Here is a 17,471-nt window from a genome sequence, read left to right as displayed (position 1 = left end):
CACACTGATGGCCAAGGTGGGTATACCAAAGGCCCTAGAAATTGCTCTGTAGTCCAGGAAAGCTGAAATAAGTCTTGCTGTCTCTCTTTAGACTGCCTCATTCTTTTTGAGCCAGCTCCCAGCTCAAGTCTACCAAAAGGGTCATGCAAATCAGGATCTTACAAAGTCCACTCAGCATTCTCAGGAGGCCAGGATACATGCATTTACTGATCAAGGGTACAAAGTGAAGACGGGTGCTTGGGAATCATTGTTTTTGAGTAAGTTCCTTCCTAATTCTTATTAGTAAATCTTATATATTCAGTCACATAATTGAAGAGTTGAAAGACTGCAGGGACGGTGGCATACTCAAGTTCAAAAAAGAGACCCACAGTCAGAATCAAGAGAAAAAAACAAGTATATACATTAAAAGGGGAGTTTGAAAAGGATAAAATAAAGGGACAATTTATACGATGTGGATAGGCTCAAAGGAATATAGATACTCAAAGATACAGATGTAGTGAAAAGAAGAGGCTCATGCACCCCAATGTTCATAGCAGCAATGCTCACAATAGCCAAACTGTAGAAGGAGCCAAGATGACCTTCAACACATGAATGGATAAAGAAGATGTGGTCCATATATACACTAGAATATTTCTCAGCCATCAGAAAGGATGAATACTCACCATTGGCATCAACATGACTGGAACGGGAGGGGCTTATGCTGAGTGAAACTAGTCAAGCAGAGAAAGATAATTACCATATGGTTTCACTCATATGTGGAACATAAGAAATAAGTGTGGAGGACCACAAGGGAAGGGATGTGGGAGGCCACGGTAAGGCTTGAGACGAGAACCCAACCAGGCCCTGACTCGTGCCTCTGTTAAAGGCTGAATAGCCGAACAAAAGGCTTAGGTCGATCAAGTCGAGTAGCGCTGAGAAAGGGTCTGTGCTCTGTGTTGCGTGCTCGCCGGCGTGACTTCCCACACGTTTGCTAGTCAGAATTCAAATTTGGCCGGAGTCAGAAGTTCTTGGCTGGTCCTTGCTGTCCTTGCACGGGCTATAGACTACACCACTGTAAGACTGTGCTGTGCTTACACAAACTATGTCTTGAGTGGCCTTGAAGTCAGTACGTCTGGTGCTAGAAGGTCTGCTGTTGGTGCTTGGGAAATAGATAATGGGAAAGCTTGAAGGATTTTCTGTGCATGTTGCAAATGCTTTAGTAATCAGCTAAAAATAGATACTTTTCTTATGATTGTTTCTGTTAGCTATATAATGCCTCACAGCCTTGAATAAAATTGGCACTATTGGACATCCTCCTTGGTGCTCCTCCTGTCCCCATCTCTTTGTCTCTTAATTTCTTTTCACCATCCTCTGCGCCGGCAGCGACAAAGGGAGGGAAAACTGAATAGGATGAAATTAGAGAGGGAGACCAACCGTGAGAGACTCTGGACTCTGGGAAATAAACTGAAGGTTACAGAAGGGAGGGGGTGAGGGGATGGGGTAACCAGATGATGGGTTTTAAGAACAACACGTGTGGTGATGAGCGCTGGGTGTTACATGTAACTAATGAATCATTGAACACTACACACCAACTTAGTTTAGCCAACAAGCAGCAAAATTCATTACATGAGCTCTTATGTATAATATGCAAAATAGCTACTTCTGCTAGGGTCTCGTCAACCCAGTCCAATCTGAATTCTTTTCCATTTAACAAAACAGCAAAAAGGATCTAGCAAAAAGGATTGTATTTTCACTATATCCATTGACTATTTCATTTTTTTTTTAAAGATTTTATTTATTTGACAGAGAGATCACAAGCAAGCAGAAAGGCAGTCAGAGAGAGAGGGGGAAGCAGGCTTCCTGCTGAGCAGAAAGCCCGATGCGGGGCCTGATCCCAGGACCCTGAGATCATGACCTGAGCAGAAGGCAGCAGCTTAACCCACTGAGCCACCCAGGCGCCCCTCCATTGACTATTTCTTATATATTAGTGGAACTTACCAGTAAGTGAGTAGTTTACCTGGCACAACATTTGCTAGGGGATAACAACATGAATGCAGAAGCAATAACAGTTCCTTAGCTTTCCTTCCTTAGAAGTATTTGAAGCCAATGGCTATTCCTTCTTTTTTTTTTTTTTTAAGATTTTTATTTATTTATTTGAGAGAGAGAGAGAGAGAGAGAATGAGCTGTGGGGAGGGCCAGAGACAGAGAGAACAAGACTCCCATTGAGCAGGGAGTCTGATGCAGGGCTCCATCCCAGGACCCTGCGATCATGATCTGAGCCTAACGCAGATCCTTACCCGACTGAGCCACCCAAGTACCCCTACTCCTTCCTTTGTAAACACTTTTATTTCTCAGATTTCATCTTTGTCTCACTTAATCCTCAATTAAACTATTCTTAATTTCAATTATTATGTATATCAGTTCCAGAGTTTTCATTTGACTCTTGAATCGCTTCCATGTTGCTGAAATTCTTTATACTTTTTTTCTCTTTACTTGAACACACTAAACACTTTTGTTTCAAATATCCTATCCAATACCATCAGTATCTGAAAGTCCTTGTGGCTCAGTTTTTGTTTGTTTGTTTTAATTTATTTGGCTTGTCAGTTGTTGTTTTGCCATTTAGTCTTTTTTTTTTAGGATGCCTCATTATTTTTGATCAAATGCCAGCCAGACATTGTATGTCAAAACAGTTGAGATTACAAATGAGATCTTTAAAATGATTTTTGTTTGTTTTCCTGGCAGGCAGGTATAATAAAAGAAGTAAGCCTCAATCATTTGGAGTTTTTCAAGTTTCATCTTTTTTTCTTTTTTTTTTTTTAATAAATTTTGTTCAAGCTTTATACCAATCTTTTTGTAGGAGGCTTCATGTGATAACTGGCCACAGTTCTATGGCCAGAACTAGAGATCTCCCAGCTGTTCATCATATAAAACCTACTGAGCATATGTACAAGAGCTGATGGCCAAGCAGTACATCTACACCAGTTTTTCTGAAACAACAAATATGAGGAACAGTATCATAGATGCAGAAGCAATAGCAGTTGCTGAGTTTCCCTCTCAGTTGTCCCACTACAGAGTAATGCACAGGAATTGAGCAGCTCTGAGGGTAGACTCTAGGTAAGAGATTATTATTTTTTTTTTTTAAGATTTATTTATTTATTTGAGAGAGAGACAGAGAGAGCATGCACAGGGGAGGGACAGAGGGAGAGGGAGAGAATCTCAAGCAGACTCCTTCCTGAGCATGGATTCAGACCTGGGGTTCAAGGCCAGGTCCAGGTGGGCTCCAGGCAGGACTTAGTCCCAACCCCCAAGATCACTACCTGAATAGAAGCCGTATGTTTAACCGACTGAGCCACCCAGGGTTCTCTCCAGGTAGGACATTCTGATTCTTCTCAGGGGGTATTTTATGTGCATGGCTGGGAAATGAGAAGCTTCTTTGCTGGCATTATACAGCGCTATATTCTAAGCATTTTGGTCATGATGTTGTAACACAGGGAAATCTTACTTCACCCCTATGTGCTGCCTCAGTATTTTCACCACAGAAACCACCAGCCCACTCCTTACATCTATAATCATAAAATGTGTCAGAACCTGTCATGTGAGTTCTCACTTGGGCATGTTATCCAAATTGACTATCCTAAGTGTTCAGCTATAGCTAGTTACATTGGAGACTTGCAGGGGCTAACCCTCTAGCAAATCCGTATTGGATGAGTTAATTCTCTCCTCTCGTTCTAGTCTTGACTCTAAACTGTGGTTGACAGATTTTCCACAGCAGTTGAGTTCAACCTGCAAAGGCTGTGAGGTTGGATCACTAGAACAACAACCACTGGAGAGACAGACTCAGTTTCACTTAACATGTAGAAAACGGGGAAAATACATCACTTTTGCTGTTATTAATTTGCAAATTCATAACTTCTCTGAAACTCCTCAGAGATCTGAGGTCATGTGACAGCTGACTAAGCTAACATCTAAGGAAAGAGACAGGGCTTGCTTACTTGGGGTAAATATGCCACTCATATAAACTATTATAAAGAATTAGGGTAGGGGCGCCTGGGTGGCTCAGTGGGTTAAAGCCTCTGCCTTTGGCTCAGGTCATGATCTCAGCGTCCTAGGATCGAGCCCCAAATCGGGCTCTCTGCTCAGCAGGGAGCCTGCTTCCCTTCCTCTCTCTCTGCCTACTTGTGATCTCTCTGTCAAATAAATAAATAAAATCTTCAAAAAAAAAAAAAGAATTATGGTAAAGCTTTTAACAAGTTGCTAAAGTTAGATTGTGGGTTTATATGACAGCATAGGACCCCTGATTGCTGCAGACACAGCAATCACATGCTCCTGCAGACAAGTTACAGATGTCACTGGATCCTGAAAGTTTGAAAGTGATGAAGGATTGGGGAAGATGAACAAAAGTCACTGTGCAGAGGACATGAGGAGACATAAGGAGAATAAGTCTCCCTTTCAGGCCATTGGACGCTGAGATCATGACTCATTACAGCTGGAAATGAAACAGAGATGTTTCTATACTCCTGGGGGGAAGACTGGAAAGCATACTGAAAAAGTGTAAATACTTTCACAGTGATTGCCAGACGTGATCTGATCAAGGAAACTGATTATTCACAGCAGCGGCTTGCTTGACACACAACCTCTCTCACTTCATGAACGTTTCTTTGCTGTTTCTTTCACCTTCCAGATAAACAGACTGCAGTAGATTCTTCAGGTCTCATGTTGTCTTTTTCCATTTCCCTTTCTTTAGTCCTTTCTGCCCTTGAAAGAGCAGCAATCTATCTTTCCTTTGTTGCATATTCCTCTCCTAGTCTCAGCCTCTCCGCTACCTAAGGGTTCCCAGACAGGGGTAAGCAGGGATCAAGCAAAACCCCAAACCAAGCCCTGGAGCACTTACTGATTTAAAAGATAAGAAAAAGTGTTCTGACCTAAGTAGGGTTTTCAGACAAAATGCAAGATCTCTAGTTAAATATAAATTTGGATTAAAAATGGTTTCTTTTCAGCGTAAATATGCCTCAGGCAATGTTTTTATTTGTTGTCTTTGCAATATTTGTTGTTGATCGGAAATTCAAATTTGACTGGGAATTCTATATTTTAATTTTCTAAATCTGGTCACCTTACAAGCCCAAGGAGTGGATTGTCTAGAAAAATGGAGACAAACACGTATAGGTAGCAAAAATTCTTTCAGTGAGAAGGAAGGTTTGTCCTGACCACCCACTCAGAAGTATGTTCTCACCAGCCCTCTGCACACGTATCAGTTGACCTACCCACTCATTCCTCAGGCCCATGTGTTTTCATCAGATTTAATCAAGTATTTGGGTGCCCAACTAATATTTTTCAAATGACTGAAAGGCCTCAGGGAAGCCATTGTGTTTATGGAATGGCTTCCTGGTACTTTAGACTCTGGCCCTCATAAGTCACAGAAAGCTAACTGAATGAAGCAGATGCATAGCCACCGAGGTATCTGCTAAGTCAGTTTGCTAGGAAAAGAAACTTCATAGCACAAACCTCTAAATCCAGGTTGCCACAACAAGTGGAATAAAATAGTATGAAACTGAAGCATATGTACTTATGTACCAGAATGCTTTATCTGGTAGTAAACATCTCCACCATTATTTCTCAAGACAACTGGAGATCTATGGGGGAACAAGCCCTCTGTAAGCTCAGTGCAGTGGTTGCTGGAGGTGAGACTGGCCAAGGAAATGTTGCCAGGCAACAAACTCAAGCCCAGACCCTGTCTAGATCAGTACTCTCTAGACACTGGTGGGGTTTGTTGCCTGGCAACAGTCTCGTTACCAATCTCAATCCAGCACCTGCTGCACCACCGTATTCTTGGTTACTACACTTCAAAGCAATTGGATTCAAAATATCACAAAATATTATATTAATGATAAAATTATTTTATATTTTCTATTTTACATCTAAAACATTTAAATTCTTATCCCAAAGTAACTCATTTCAAAATCAAATACTAGAAACATGAGCAAAATGAGGAAAAATGTTTAAAATATACAGTACATCCTGAAAAAATCTGAAAACACTCCCTTGAAGAAGAGTTAAGGAAATAAATAAAAGAAAAACTCAGCCATGAGATTCCTGGAAAACTATTTATTTAAAAAGCAATTTGTATGGCTGGGATACTTCTTAAGGTTCTGTGTCCCTTCCTTCCCACCTAACAAGTACTGAACCCCATTTATGATCAAGGAAGAACTATTAAACCTCAGCCTTCTGTCATGTTTATGAAAATGCAAAGAACCCATAGGCAGGAGTCAGAGGATGAGGAAACAGGTGGATCTGGTGTTTTGTAAAGACTGTAGCCCTGTAAGTACCCACAGAACTTAACATTCTTTCTTTTTTTTTTTTAATTTATTTATTTGACAGACAGAGATCACAAGTAGGCAGAGAGAGAGGGGGACGCGGGCTCCCTGCTGAGCAGAGAGCCCAATGCGGGACTTGATCCCAGGACCCTGGGATCAGGACCTGAGCCAAAGGCAGAGGCTTAACCCATTGAACCACCCAGGTGCCCAGAACTTAACTTTCTTATTTCATTCCATTAAACTTTCTGAGACTTTCAATTTTCCACACCTGGGTAGCTTGGGGGTCAGTCTCATAGATTTTGTAGTTCTTCTCAGTAATAGGAATAGTCTCATTTTAGAAATTATTATGTCCAGCATAATCTCAAAACTCCAAACTCTTCAATTAAAACTTAAAACTCAATTTGAAACCACCGCCCTCCTCCATCCTGGACCATTCCAGACCTGGTAGCTACAGAAAATAAGATGTGCTGTTTTTTTCTGACCCCATATGGGGGAAAGAAAACTGAAGAAAAAGAAGCACAGCTGTGTGCTGCTGTTGGCTTCCTTAATGAGCGACTTTGTGGTTTGGTCTTTTTGTTGTTGTTGTTTTTAGAAATCATCTTATTTAACTGCTTCTTACTTCCCATCAGAGATATTTCTCTTGAGTTGGAAGACACTTCTTTTACTCCTCATTTGTGTGGGTTCTATAGATTCTCACTTATTAGGGTTTCATTGCCTAGAGTTCTCATGGATACTATTCTTTAAAAAAATGTGGCTAAATATACATAATATAAAATTTCTTGTCATAACTATTTTGGAAGTGTACAGTTTAGTAGTGTTAAGAACATTCACATTGTTGTGCAATTAGTTTCTGGAACTCTTCTCAAGTTGCAAAACTGAAACTTAATGCTCTTTAAACCACAACTCCTCTTACCCCCAGTCCCTGGCATATATCACCTGGCAAATATCATTCTACTTTTGTCTCTATGAATTTGACTAGTCAGGACCCTCATGTAAGTGGAGTCATGCAGTGTTTTTGGTTTGGTTTTGTTTTGTTTTGTTTTGTTTTGTTGTGACTGGCTTATTTCACTTAGCATTATGTCATCAAGATCCATCTATATCTTCAGAATTTTCTGCCTTTTTAAAACTGAGGAATATTTGATTGTAAGTATAGGTCACATTTTCTTCATTCATCCATCAATGGATGGATCCTTGGGAAGCTTTCACCTCTTGGCTATTGTGAATAGTGTTGTTATGAACATGAGGTTTATAAGTATCTCTTCAAAATCCTGAATTGGATTCTATGAGAGTATATACTCAGAAATAGAATTATGATCATACAACAATGTTCAATTTTTTGAAGAGCCACATTGTGTTTTCCACAGTAGCTGCACCATTTTACATTCCCACCAATCCTTAACATAATGTCTACATTGTAGCAGTGAATCCTCAATGTACCCTAATCATCAGATTGAGCAGACACAAATAAGCATGGGTAAGAAATACACACACACACACACACACACACACACACACTCCATCATGGGAACTCTACCTCCATTATATCACCTAAACCTAATTACCTCTAAAGATCTCATCTTCTCGGGGCGCCTGAGGGGCTCAGTGGGTTAAAGCTCTGCCTTCGGCTCAGGTCATGATATCAGGGTCCTGGGATCAAGCCCCGCATGGGGCTCTCTGCTTGGTGGGGAGCCTGCTTCTCCCTCTCTCTCTGCCTGCCTCTCTGCCTACTTGTGATCGCTGTCAAATAAATAAATAAAATCTTAAAAAAAAAAAACTCATCTTCTCATACCATCACATTGGGCATTTCAACATATGAATTTTGTAAGGACACAGACAGCCCATAACATATGTGTACATGTTGTATGTTTATGTATATGTGTGTATTTTTAATTTCATATGTACTTTTGCAAGAGAATGTATGTATTGTGTTGGGGTTATTGTGCATTATTTCTTACGGTCTGATGACACAAATTTCATTTGCCTGATTTAATTAATTAAATGACATCATGCTCCAGCTACATGTCTCAAATTTTAGTTTTACAGTATACTTATGCATATTTATAATATATTTACAGTATTGTTTAATTATATAAAGTACAAACTTCTCTGCTAGATTTTCAGCCTACAAGTCACTATGTATAAAACAGATACGTATTATGATCAATGACCAGTCATGTCATCTACTTGTAAGTCTGTCAATGATTGATTCGTGTGCATCTGTCTTTAGTTAGCATGTAGACAATTAAGTGTAAAGTTACGTTACCTCTTCACCTCACAGTGATAAATTTACATGATATTTTACAAAAATAAGTAATCAAAAGAAGGAACTGTTCAATAACGATTAAATGCAGCAAAGAAACAAAAAGTGCTAATGCTGAAAGTCAAAGTCAAATAGAAAATGGGCAAATAGAGGAGCCCCTGGATGGCTCAGATGGTTAAGTATCTGCCTTCTGCTTAGGTCATGATCTCAGGGACCTGTGATGGAGCCCCACATTGGGCTCCTACCTCAGCAGGGAGTCTGCTTCTGCCCTTACTTCTACTCCTCTCTCTGCCTCTCCCCCTGCTCATGCTATCTCTGTCTTTGTGTGTGTCTCTCTCAAGTGAATAAACAAAATCTTTAAAGGACAGAGAGAAAATAGACAAGTAGAAAGAAATAGCTGATCATGAATATATTGATATTTCCACTTTTGGAGGAACTCTAGATATGCAGCCAAAAGGAATTTTGAAGGCAACCATCAACAAAAATAAGGGATAGGGTTGTGATGAAAAGGATGGAGATGTCCCAGAGAAGTTATATCCACAAATAATTTTTACATAAAAGGGATTCTGAGGTATTTCATGACATTCCAAATACAAAATAAGTAAATAAATAAATAAAATGTTGGAAGCCCATTCAAACTTAGAAGTATGAAAATTTAGGAAAGCTTTTATGTTTTCTTTATACTCTCTTCTTTCTTTATACTACTCTTTATACTAGCTCCATGTTTCAAGTTACACAGCAAGGTGTCCACAATGAGGAGTATGGGCCTCTTCGTGCTCCCCTTTGAGGAGTTGGCAGGTGGGAGGTAAGGAACCAATCAGAGACTGAATTCTCGGAGTCCTTTCTGTGGTCCAGCCAATCCTAGGCTGCGGAGCCCACCCAGCTGCAACAAGGGTAGCCGTTGGTGCTGCCTGGAAGCCATTACCGTTCCAGACTCATAACAGAAGAGCCTGGTCTATGAGCTTTGGAGATGGAGAGCGAAGGGATTGAGAATAGGGATGGGATGGAGGTTGTCGAGCAGAAGGTCAAGAGACCAGGTAATGGGGGGCCACAGAGATTGTCCTTGGGTACAGAAACTGAGCCTCCTGTGATTATCTTAGCATCCTTCCTTGATCCCAATTTGTGTACTCAGCTCTTTTGTCTTTAATTGTCCATCTGCCCTAAATAAAAGTGGTATTCCTCAGTAAAACCAAGACTACAAAGAAATGGTGGATCCACTCCTCTCCACCAGATTTTTCCTCCTCGAAAGAGGCAGCAATAAAAAAGTCCCAGGATGAAGTTTGGTTTTCTATTCTGGACCCAAGGCAAGAAAACTGAGTAAGTAAAACAGTTGTCAGAAATGGCACTAAAAAGTGGAGCCAAAGCACTTTTGAACTCTGGCTGCTGAGAAGTTAGCTCTGAGTACCCTTTCTCATGTTCCCAATATTAATTGCTGTGTTGTGAAGAGTAGCACCTATAGAAGACAGAGAAATAGGTAAATCTTACTTGAGTTTTCTGTTTGCTTGCTGTTTGTTTTTTTCTCTAGAATATAAACAATGACATGCATCTTCCCTAGGTGTAGTAACGAAGAAAATGCTAGTCATGTCAAGTATGCTATGTGGAGGCATCGCTTTTCTTCTTTGGGCAATGTTAGGATTTCCTAGAAAATGTGAGTAAAAAATTTCTGCTAAAAATATGTTAACTGTATTATCATTACTTCAGTCTCATACCAATGACTAGCCTGTTCCTCCCTAACATTGAATAATTAGAATCAGAAAGCACTCTCCCAGCCAGAGCACCTAATTGCTTTTTAAAGCTTGTCACTTGATTTGCCTTCTAGAAAGAGTAATCCTTTTTTTTTTTTTTTTAAGAGTAATCCTTTTTTAAAGCTTATTTATTAAAGTAATTTCTACACCCAATCTGGGGCTTAAACTCACAACCTTGAGATTAAGAGTCACATGCTTAACCAACTGAGCCGGCCAGGTGCCCCATAGAAAGATTATTCTTTTAATACCTATTGAACTTTGGGCATACCCAAAGTATGGGTAGTATGGAGTAGTATGGGTAGTATGAAGCTACCAAAATGGAAAAAAAAAGCGAGGGGGAGGGGTATTTTGGCCTGAAAGGATTAATCTTTGATGGAAGAAACAAGCACATAAGCAAATAGTAACAATAAAATAATTGCTAAATAGAAGTATGTTCAATATGAAGAGGAAGAGGATTATAAGTCTGCTTTTAGTAGCCAAGCAAAACTTTGTGAAGGGAAAGGTGTTTGTGCTGAACCTTAAGTTCAAGTAGGCATTTATGAGAGAGTGCCTTAGATGAAAGAAAGAACGAGAATGTCAGAGAATTATGCCAGGTGTAAATGTGATAGAGTTAAAAAGAAGTAGGGTGGGGACTAGCAATTGTATTACCATTCCTTAGTGCATTAACTCTCTTACTCCCGTAGATGATTACGTTATAGTTTTCCCCTTTTCTTCAGAACGCTTCAGTCTCAAGTCTATATTTGCTTTTGACTTTATCTCATAAACTATAACAATTACTAAAAAACTCCCAAATACTCTCATGACCACCCCTACTTGCTTATCTCTGTCTTTACCTGTAATACACTGTCTAGAATCCTGGTACTGTAGACAGAGTTTTCATGTTCTACTCCAAGTTTCTATAGTCTCTCACCTGATCAATTATGTGACTATAATAATATTTCTCTCTCTCTCCTACATTATAGTTTTTCCATAGTCAGCTGAAACATCCCCATCAGCAGTACATTATGGTAATATCTCTCTTACCTCAAAAAAAATTTGATTAGCCCTCACTCTTTCTTCACTATCAGTTTCTTTCTTTTTTCTTCTGTTACAGCAATCTCCTTGAAAAAAAATTTTTTTTGCTCAGTTTTTCTAATTTCTATCTTCCTATTTTCTGTCAATCTAATCTGATCAGGCTCCATTTCCTTTTTCTTCTATAGAATTTGTCTTTCAAGTTCATTGGCAACTTCTGTGTTGCTAAATTTAGTCCTTTCTCAGTTTTCATCTTACTTGACCTCTTTGCGGTATTCAGCAATCTCTTCCTGGAAATAATTTCTTCGTTTGGCTTCCAAGATACCATTCTTCCATGGTTTGCTTTCTACCTAACTTGTTGGTTCTTCCAGCTTTCCTTTGCTTATTCTTTCTTTTCTCCCTGATGTATTAACTTTGGGGTGACCTAGGTAGGGCTCAGTCCCTGGGCAGGTCCTTTCTTTACTTACCCTTGCACCCTTGGCAATCTGAACCTTACTTACAACTCTGTCACACTTACAGTGAACTCCAAATACATGTCGCCAATCTGTGTCTCTTAACTGAATTCCAAATTTTTAATCCATCTAGTGGACTGTCTAATTAACTTCTCAAGCATAACATTGTCTAAGCTGAAATCCTATTCTGGCTTTCTCTCATAACCCCTTGTTATCTGTGGTCTATCTTATTTCAGGAAATAGCAACTTTGTCTTTCCAATTTTTAAACCAACCTTATAGTCATATTTGACACTTTTTCCTGCCTCATACCCCTATTTTCCACATAATCAGCAAATTCTTCCTGGTCTTTCAAAATATAAATAGAATCTGTGTACTTTTCACCACTTCTACTGTTACCACCCTCTACCTAGCCAACTTCCTCTTTTCTAAATGTTCTTCCCTCTTCTACCCTTTACCTCTTAGGGCAAGGTTGTCCAGTGAAAAAAATGAGCCACAAATATCTTTTATATTTTAGATGGTACACTGAAAACCTAAAAAAAAAAAAAAAATAGTTCTCATTGTATTTTTTGTTTAACCCAGTGTGAAAGAGAAAATAAAATGGAGTCATTTACGTCAAAGTGTTTTAAAATGTATCCAGGAAGCCATTAAGGAGGTAAGCCTTATGCTTATCCTCCAAAACTTCTGAACCAGGCCAAACCCCAAATATTCCAAGGGTTCTGCAAGACCTCCTGGAATTTGCTACACTAATGAAAGCCTTAGCCACCAATTATGCTTACCCAAGATTAGTTTTCTGCTATCAGCACCGATCAAAATTCTTTGTAATACATAATATATACAAACCTTCCCTTTTTTTTCTTTAAAAACTCCTGACTTTTGCTCCCTAGAGGGATGCTATTTGGATTGCCACTCAAATCTATAAACACTGAACTGCAATTCTTTGATTAAAAAAATGCTTTTGCTTAGTTATTGCCTCCTGAAAATTTTAGGTTAATGTCAGTATAGTCAATATATTATCATTTCACCATCTATCAATTTATTATTAATGATATTTTTAAAACTTTTGCACTAAGTTTTTGACATTCACTGTGTATCTTATAGGATATTTGGAGTTGATTTAGCCATATTTCAAATATCAATAGCAATGTGTAGCTAGTGGCTACCATGCTGGTCAGTACTCTTCTAGAGTACACTTAAAATTTTTTTCAAAAACAAATCAGATCTGTTTAAAATGCTGCTATGGTTATTCATTCATTTGGTGTAATGCCAAAATCTTGCCAGTGGTCTACAAGACTCTATCGGATCTGGTCATCCAGTCACCAATTACTTCTGTGATCTCATCTCCTACCACTTGTCCCTTCACTCAGTCTTCTTCAGTCATGCAGGCATCCTCACTATTTTGTGAACAAGCCAGGCCTTTATCTTGGTCTTTTGTACTGTTTCTTCTCTTTGTTAAGGGAGATCTTCCCAGATAAATGCATATTCCTCACTAGTTCACCACCCTCAACTTTTGGTAAAATCACCCTCTGGTTGATCCTATCCTGGCTACTGCATTAAAATTGTAAGACTTTCTACCAATAATCCTAATCCCCCTTAATGACAAACTATAAAATTTAGTAGACAAGCAAGTCCCATAAAAGCAAAGATTTTTTTGGTATCTTATGTACACTGTTGTATTTCTAGACCTACAGATATGTCTGGCCCATGATAGAAGCTCAAGTGGTAGTTGTCAAATGAATGAATGAATGAATGAATGAATGATAAAAGTTGGTTTTCTGGTAACCCAAGTTCTGAACCAAATATTTGATTTTGTACTAACTTGTACAAACTGTTACTGTATAAACTTTACTAACTATACTGCTGGTTAGTATCATTTGAAGATTTTCTCATTCATAGGCTTGACTATGAACTAGTCATTTATTTCAACTGTGAAGAGATGTCCTTTTGGTGAGCCTTGTTTTTCTCAGGGCTACACCTTAATAAGTAACTTCATCTGTCTAATTTCAGTAAGTTGGAAAGTAAAAAGTGGATAGCAGAAAGGTAGTAAATTCCAAACCTTTTTTCCTTGAATTATTTTGTGTTTAAAAACAAATGAACAACTTCAACTTCTGAGGAAAATCTGTTCTTGAAAGACAATCTAATCTCAATTAAGCCAGCAATAGGAAGCCAACCCTCTGAGGTTATGGATACAGATAGTTGGTTTATTTACAGTGAGACATGTCCCAGGCACCTTAGAAAATTATAGGAGAGGAAATGGGTAAATAGAGAAAATGCCAATAATATAAAAAAATGGGAGGAAACTGGCTAGAGAAGATTTTTTTGTTTATTGGTCTACTGTTGCTATATTAAATAACGCATACACCTGCAGTTTTCAGTGTTGATTTCTTTCATGCTATGTTCTTAATTTTTTTTCTGAGTTGACATTTTAAGTTCAATCATTTGAATTGAATATGGAAGTAAAATACATTTTCTCAATCTGAAATATATCTTTTATACTGAAGGTAAGACTCTTCCTTTCTCTTACACTTTCTTCATTTTTTTTCCTACCATTGTGTTAATTTCAGTTAAAAATCCAAGGATATTTAAAGACAATACATGCTCTGAGGATGAAACTATATGTCCACAAGGCTGGAACCAAGTCAATAATAATTGCTTCTTTCAATCTGAACATGAAAAAACTTGGATAGATGGCCAAGCAAACTGCATAGCCTATCGTGGATCTCTAGCCATATTCAACTCCAAGAATGAAGTGGTTAGATTTCTCCTTTGCAATATACATCACATCTAATTTATTGAGTAGCTATTATATGACAGGTATCCTTCTAGGGTATGATATATCAGACAACAAAACAAAGATCTTTGCCTTTCTGGAGCTTACATCCCAGAGGAAGAAACAGGGAATGAAAAATAATCAAAACGAATGTGTAAATTGTATAGCATATGAGAAGTTAGTAAATTTTGATGAACATATATATGATTTATGTATATAACATATGTGTGTATGATAGGAAATAGATATGAATAAGTTGCATATAAGATAGTCTTATTGAGATGACACTGAGCAAAACTATCAGGTGGAAAAGAATTAGAGAAATATCTGGGGAATCAGCTTCCCAAGAAGAAGAAACATCTGGAACATGGACCTCATGGTAGGTATATGCCTGGAATATTCAAGGAACAGAAAAAAAATCAGCCAATGTGCCTAGAATGAGGGAGTGAGTGAAAGATATGGGTGATTAGGGACTTGGAGGCTATAGTAAATACTTCGGTTTTCCTCCAAGCCAAATAGGGAAATACTGCAGAACTATGAACTAAAGTGAGACATGATTTGACTTAAGTTTTAAAAAAAATCATTATCTTTGCTGTGATGAGCTAGTGGGTGGCAAATATAAAAGTAGAGTGCTATGTTACAAGGTTATTGCAATAACCCTCACAAGACATAATGGGCCCAAGGAAGAACCATAGCACTGGAGGTAGCAAAAATGAGAAAACTCATTCTCAAATCTTTAATGAAACAGCACCCCGTGTTTCATTAAAGGAATCTTTGATGCCCTCTCTGGAACATTCTTCATATTGGATTGGACTAAAGAAGCCAAATGCAAGCGCACCCTGGGTGTGGGCAAATGGAGATGCATTCGACAACTGGTAAGCTTTAATAACATTTATTATAAAATATGCTAAGCATGGTAAGGAATCTAAGCCTATAATCAACTACCCTTATAGTTTCCTCCACATTATCTCCCCCAAAAGACCATCAATCTATATAGATGCCAAAGAGAACCTTCAAACAAATATATAGTCCTTAGTGAGGGTTTGGCACCAAATATCAACATCTACTTCTATATGGTAAATTAGACTGTATATACCACATGTGTACCACAAGTGTTCTTTTTATCTAAGACTATATAAAAATCTATCTAGCTTGATCCTTGCTTCTTTCCAGTTGGGGTTTGTCTCTATCTGTTTGTTTGTTGTTGCTTTGGACTGTCATTGCTAGGGAGTCTGAGAGAATGTACTCAAGTCTACATACCACACACACTGGTGGACTGAAATGGAAGGGAATGAGTGAGAAAGAGAAAATGCATGCTCTAGGTGATCTTTATTTAAAATTTTTGAACTTTTTGAACTTCTCAATGTTTCCTAGCTTGAAGAACTGATTATATCTCTCAACTCTGTTTTCATTTTTGAAACATTTGATTTTTTTCCAACTTCAGAGAGGAGAAAAGAAAAGAAAGAATATTAAGTTCCCTGTAAAGGGACCCCCTAGCTACAATTTATTTAGCATCTAATTCTGTGCTAGATATTATATGAGGGGTGACCCAACAAAGAAATAGCAGAATTTTCTAAAAGTAAACTTCTATTATTGTATTTATATCCAATTTTAGGTGAAAATACACAATGATTTGAGGATAATAATATAACCAACTTTGAAAAATGTAAGAAAACTATGACATAAAATTTTTGACCAGCAAACCTAATGTAATGATATTTTCTTTTCTTTTTTTTTTTTAATTATTTATTTAACAGACAGAGATCACAAGCAGGCAGAGAGGCAGACAGAGAGAAAGGAAAGGAAGCAGGCTCCCCACCAAGCAGAGAGCCCGATGCGGGGCTCGATCCCAGGACTCTGGGATCATGACCTGAGCCGAAGGCAGAGGCTTCAACCCACTGAGCCACCCAGGCGCCCCTGTAATGATATTTTCTTTAGAGAAAATATTGGCAGTTTAACATAATATTATATATAGTCCTACTTAAAAATAAAAAATGAAGAAGAAGTAAAAACTAGAAGTTGGTTAAAGATGGTGTATTAGTTTGCTAAGGCTGCTAATATCACAGACTAGACAGTGTGAACAACAGTTCTAGAGACTAGAAATCCCAGATCAAGATGTCAGCAGGGTTGATTTCCTCTGAGGCCTCTCTTTGGCCTGTAAATGATCATCCTCTCCCTCTGTGTCTTCACATGTTCTTCCCTCTGTGCAAATGCTTATCCTATTCAAATATTTTCTCATGAGGACACCTAATCATTGGATTAGGGCTCTAAAGATCTCTTTTTAACTTAATCTCTTCAAACAGTTCATCTCTTAATATGGTTATATTCTGACCTACTAGGGGTTAGATCTTAAACATCTGAATTTGGGGGAGGGGCATAAGTAAGCCCATTGCAGTTAGCGTTAGGGAAGGCATGGAAATGGACATGTATTTTGGAAATAGGATAAATTCTGAAGATATCCTAAAAGCTGGGAAAGTGCACACCAGTGCTACAAAGTACCCCAAAAATGAGGTGCTAAAACACTTTAATTGCCATATAACCAGAAATCCACCATAACTCAACATTCTCTTTTTCTCATTTTGAACTTTCAATAGTATATGTTTTATGTGACCTAAAGTAAGAATTTAGAAAACCCTTCCTAGATATTTTATTTGTGATTATTTACATGTTTCACAGTTCATCAGGTGAATACCTATTTCAGAATTACTATGCTAATAGTTTCAAAATACGGTCGAGGGAACGTCTACTTCAGCCTTTCGACCAGTTTTGTAAATGTGTGCAGGGGGTGTGGGAGTCAATGAAATTTCAGTTACACTCTACCTGCATATGATCTTTATTTTTTTTTTTAAGATTTTATTTATTTACTTGACAGAGAGAGATCACAAGTAGGCAGAGAGACAGGCAGAGAGAGAGGAAGGGAAGCAGGCTCCCTGCTGAGCAGAGAC

This window comes from Neovison vison, chromosome 12, assembly GCF_020171115.1.
Source record: "Neovison vison isolate M4711 chromosome 12, ASM_NN_V1, whole genome shotgun sequence".
Classification (NCBI taxonomy): Eukaryota; Metazoa; Chordata; class Mammalia; order Carnivora; family Mustelidae; genus Neogale; species Neogale vison.
This window is presented reverse-complemented; position numbering follows the sequence as displayed.